A 5793-nucleotide genomic window follows, 5' to 3' on the forward strand; every position below is an offset into this window, starting at 1 on the left:
CTTCCATTGATGGGTTCTCAGGATCATAAGCTTCTTCTTCAGATGAAGCGTCCTTAGTACTGCCTGGTGCAGCTTGCATTCCAGACAGACTTTGAGAAATCATATTTACTTGCTGAGTCAATATTTTGTTCTGAGCCAATATGGCATTCAGAGTATCAATCTCAAGAACTCCTTTCTTCTGATTCGTCCCATTGTTCACAGGATTCCTTTCAGAAGTGTGCATGAATTGGTTATTTGCAACCATTTCAATGAGTTCTTGAGCTTCTGCAGGCGTCTTCTTCAGATGAAGAGATCCTCCAGCAGAGCTGTCCAATGACATCTTGGACAGTTCAGACAGACCATCATAGAAGATACCTATGATGCTCCATTCAGAAAGCATGTCAGAAGGACACTTTCTGATCAATTGTTTGTATCTTTCCCAAGCTTCATAGAGGGATTCACCTTCCTTCTGTCTAAAGGTTTGGACTTCCACTCTAAGCTTACTCAATTTTTGAGGTGGAAAGAACTTTGCCAAGAAGGCATTGACTAGCTTTTCCCAAGAGTTTAGGCTTTCTTTAGGTTGTGAGTCCAACCATATTCTAGCTCTGTCTCTCACAATAAAAGGGAATAGCATAAGTCTGTAGACCTCAGGGTCAACCCCATTGGTCTTGACAGTGTCACAGATTTGCAAGAATTCAGCTAAAAACTGATGAGGATCTTCCAATGGAAGTCCATTGAACTTGCAATTCTATTGCATTAGAGAGACTAATTAAGGCTTAAGCCCAAATTTGTTTGCTCCAATGGCAGGGATAGATATGCTTCTCCCACAGAAGTCGGGAGTAGGTGCAGTAAAGTCACCCAGCACCTTCCTTGCATTGTTGGCATTGTTGTTGTTTTCGGCTGCCATGTCTTCTTCTTGTTTGAAGATTTCTGTTAGGTCCTCTACAGAGAGTAGTGCTTTAGCTTCTCTTAGCTTTCGCTTCAAGGTCCTTTCAGGTTCAGGGTCAGCCTCAACAAGAATGCTTTTGTCTTTGCTCCTGCTCATATGAAAGAGAAGAGAACAAGAAAATCTGGAATCCTCTATGTCACAGTATAGAGATTCCTTGAGATGTCAGAGGAAAAGAAGAATAGAAAGAGGAGGTAGAATAAGAAGAATTCGAACTTATCAAGAGAGATAGAGTTCGAATTGTTGATAGTGGAGGAGTGTTAGTCCTTAAATAGAAGGATGTGAGAAGAGGGGAAGAATTTTCGAAAATAAATTAAAAGATTTTGAAGAAATTTTGAAAAATTGAAGAATGATTTTCGAAAATTAAAGTTGGGAAAGAAATAAAGTGATTTTTGAAAAAGATTTTGAAATTAGAAATCAAAAAGATTGAAAATTATTTGGAAAAAGATGTGATTAAAAAGATATGATTGAGAAACAATTTAAAAAGATTTGATTTTTAAAATTAATGACTTGGCTAACAAGAAATTTAAAGGATATGATTCAAACATTAAACCTTTATTAACAGAAAAGGCAACATACTTGAAATGTTGAATCAAATCATTAATTGTAGGCAAGTATTTTTGAGAATGGAAAGAAATTGATTTTGAAAATATATGATTGAAAAGAAATGGTTTGAAAAAGATTTGATTTTGAAAAATTATGAAAACTTGAAAAAAAATTTGAATTAAAAACAAAGCTTCCCTCTTGTATCATCCTGGCATTAAACGCCCAGAATGGTATCCATTCTGGCGTTTAACGCCCATAATGCTACCCTTTTGGGCGTTAAACGCCCAGCCAGGTACCCTGGCTGGCGTTTAAACACCTGTTTTCCTTCTTCACTAGGCGTTTTGAACGCCCAGCTTTTTCTGTGTAATTCCTCTGCTGCATGTTTTGAATCTTCAATTCTCTGTATTATTGACTTGAAAAGACACAAATTAAAAATTTTTTTTTGAATTTTTAATGATGAGGAATAATCAAAATGCCACTAAGATCAAATAAACAATACATGCAAGACACCAAACTTAGAAGTTTGTATACTATTCACACTAACAAATTGAAAATGCATATGAGAAACAACAAAACACTCAAGACAAGAGAATTTAAAGATCAGATCAAGGAAATCATCAAGAACAACTTGAAGATCAATGAAGAATATAATGCATGTAATTTTCGAAAATTAGAAGAATAAAGACATGCAATTGACAACAAACTTAAAATTAGACACTAGACTCAAACAAGAAACATAAAAATATTTTTTATTTTAAGATTTTATAAAATTTTTTTGGATTTTTTTGAAAATTGAGTGGAAAAGAAAATAAGGATATCAAAATTCTTAATAAGAATTTCCATGAATCATGCAATGTTAGTTGGTGCACGAATTTGCAATTCGTACAACTAACCAGCAAGTGCACTGGGTCGTCCAAGTAATACCTTACGTGAGTAAGGGTCGATCCCACGGAGATTATTGGTTTGAAGCAAGCTATGTTTATTTTATTAATCTTAGTCAGGATATTAATTAAAATTATCAGTTGGAATTATTAGATTGGAAAAATAAAAGAGAATAAATTCGTTACTTGTTGTGCTGTAATGAGAAATATGTTGGAGTTTTGGAGATGCTTTGTCCTCTGAATTTCTGCAATGTAATATTCAACTCAATTGTTTGTAAAGCACGTCTACGGCAAGTTGTATGTAGGGTGTCACCATTGTCAGTGGCTACCTCCCATCCTCTCAATGAAAACGGTCCAGGTGCTTTGTCACAGCACGGCTAATCAGCTGTTGGTTCTCGATCATGTTGGAATAGGATCCATTGATCCTTTTGCGTTTGTCATCACGCCCAGCAATCGCGAGTTTGAAGCGCGTCACAGCCATTCAATCCTTGAATCCTACTCAGAATACCACAGACAAGGTTTAGACCTTCTGGACTCTCAAGAGTGGCCGCCATCAATTCTAGCTTATACCGCAGAGATTCTGATTAAGGAATCGAAGAGAAGCTCATTCAGTCTGATGTAGAACGGAGGTGTTTGTCAGGCACATGTTCATGGATTGAGGGAGGTGATGAGTGTCACGGATCATCACCTCCTTCATAATTAAGCGCGAATAAACATCTTAGATCGGACCATACACACGTTTGAGTGAAATAGAAACAATTGCATTAATTCATCGAGACGCTGCAGAGCTCCTCACCCCCAACAATGGAGTTTAGAGACTCATGCCGTCAAAGTGTATAAAAATCAGATCTAAAAATGTCATGAGGTACAAAATAATTCTCTAAAAGTTGTTTAAATAGTAAACTAGTAACCTAGGTTTGCAGAATATGAGTAAACTAAGATAATTGGTGCAGAAATCCACTTCTGGGGCCCACTTGGTGTGTGCTGGGGCTGAGACTAAAGCTATTTACGAACTGAGGCTTTTCTTGGAGTTGAACTCCAAGTTATAACGTGTTTTGGGCGTTCAACTCCGGATCATGACGTGTTTCTGGCGTTTAACTCCAGACAGCAGCATGTACTTGGCGTTCAAAGCCAAGTTACGTCATCTATCTTCGCGCAAAGTATAGACTGTTATATATTGCTGGAAAGCCTTGGATGTCTACTTTCCAACGCCGTTGAGAGCGCGCCAATTGGACTCCTGTAGCTCCAGAAATTCCATTTCGAGTGTAGGGAGGTCAGGATCCAACAACATCGGCAGTCCTTTTTCAGCCTAACTCAGATTTTTGCTCAGCTCCCTCAATTTCAGCCAGAAAATACCTAAAATCACAGAAAAACACACAAACTCATAGTAAAGTCTAGAAATATGATTTTTGCCTAAAAACTATTAATATTTAACTAAAAACCAATTAAAACATGCTAAAATCTACATGAAATTACCCCCAAAAAGCGTATAAAACATCCGCTCATCACAACACCAAACTTAAACTGTTGCTTGTCCTCAAGCAACTAGATAAATAAAATAGGATAACAAGAAATTAAGAAGCAATAATATTTCAGAGTTTTAAGTGAAGCTCAGATTCTAATTGGATGAGCGGCGCTAGTAGCTTTTTGCTTCTGAACAGTTTTGGCATCTCACTTTATCCTTTGAAATTCAGAATGATTGGCATCCATAGGAACTCAGAATTCAGATAGTATTATTGATTCTCCTAGTTTAGTATGTTGATTCTTGAACACAGCTACTTAATGAGTCTTGGCCGTGGCCCTAAGCACTTTGTTTTCCAGTATTACCACCAGATACATAAATGCCACAGACACATAACTGGGTGAACCTTTTCAGATTGTGACTTAGCTTTGCTCAAGTCCCCAATTAGAGGTGTCCAGAGTTTTTAAGCACACTCTTTTGCTTTGGATCACGACTTTAACCACTCAGTCTCAAACTTTTCACTTGGACCTGCATGCCACAAGCACATGGTTAGGGACAGCTTGATTTAGCCGCTTAGGCCTGGATTTATTTCCTTGGGCCCTCTTATCCATTGATGCTCAAAGCCTTGGATCCTTTTCACCCTTGCCTTTTGGTTTAAAGGGCTATTGGCTTTTTCTACCTCTTTTGCTTTTTTTTGCAAGCTTGTTTTTCACTGCTTTTTCTTGCTTCAAGAATCAATTTTATGATTTTTCAGATCATCAATAACATTTCTCTTGTTCATCATTCTTTCAGGAGCCAATAATTTTAAACATAAAATTCAATATCAAAAATATGCACTGTTCAGGCATTCATTCAGAAGACAAAAAGTATTGCCACCACATATAAATAATTAGAATTTTTCTTATTAAGAACTCGAAAAAAATATTGCCTCTTTATTCTAAAAATCTACTATTTTATTCATGTTTGATGATGATGAGAAAAATAAATTATAACTTAATTGGAATTAAAATCAAAGTAGAGATACTAATTATTACTACTAATATATAACTTCTAAGGTAAATTTCTAATAAGAACAGTTATCACAGAGTTAAGGCAAAGATTAGAACTCAACGACCTTTATTTTGGGAAGTGGATGTTCCTCTAGTCTGTGGGGTGCTTGGTCCTTCAAGATATAATTTCTGACGCTTCAGTTCCTTCAAGTTACATCCTTGCTCTTCCTGTTTCCTTAGGTGCCATGATCTTGATGAGTTTTAGCTCAATGATCATGGCAAATCACACCAAACTTAGAGGTTTGCTTGTCCTCAAGCAAAAGAAAGGATAAGAGAGGAATAGAGGGAGAGGCAATTTCGAAATTCAAAAGATATGATGAGTTGAAAAAGATTTAAAAAAAAGATATAAGATAAAAGATCTGATTTATAAAAGATAAATATGATAAGAAAAAGATATAATTTAAAAAGATATGAATGATATTTAAAAATAAATCTGAATTTTTAATTTGAAAAAGATTTTAGAAGATAATTAAGTGTTGAAGAACTTTAAAAAAAAAGTTGGATTGGATTGGAAAACAATTTGTTTTTATGGATTAAGATGCATGTAATATTTTTGAAAAAGGGATTTTAGAAATTAGGGTTCTTAGAAATTAGAATTAAAATTTTTGAAATTGAAGGATGATATTTGGAAACATGTTTATGCAAGAAATCATGAATTGAAACATAAAAATTAGAAAATTTGTGAAGAAAAACGAATTTTACCTCCTCCCCACCATCCTGGCGTTAAACGCCCAAATGCTGCATGTTTTGGGCGTTTAACGCCCAATTGTTGCTTCTTCTGGGCGTTCAACGCCCATATGTTGCTTCTTTCTGGCGTTGAACGCCAGGAAGTCCTTTGTCACTGGGCGTTTTTCTGAACGCCCAGGATGCTATCAATCTGGCGTTAAACGCCCAGAAGGTGCTTCTTTCTGGCGTTCAACGCCCAGAAGA

General features: G+C 36.1%; 1 non-coding gene across 1 annotated transcript; it reads left to right on the forward strand.

The window, feature by feature from the left end:
• Positions 1–373: 373 nt before the first annotated feature.
• Positions 374–481, forward strand: LOC130937575 (small nucleolar RNA R71). Its single transcript, XR_009068788.1, has one exon. It is a non-coding gene; the product is annotated as a small nucleolar RNA R71 (small nucleolar RNA).
• Positions 482–5793: the final 5312 nt, after the last annotated feature.

The sequence above is a fragment of the Arachis stenosperma genome, chromosome 6 (assembly GCF_014773155.1).
Source record: "Arachis stenosperma cultivar V10309 chromosome 6, arast.V10309.gnm1.PFL2, whole genome shotgun sequence".
NCBI classification, from domain to species: domain Eukaryota; kingdom Viridiplantae; phylum Streptophyta; class Magnoliopsida; order Fabales; family Fabaceae; genus Arachis; species Arachis stenosperma.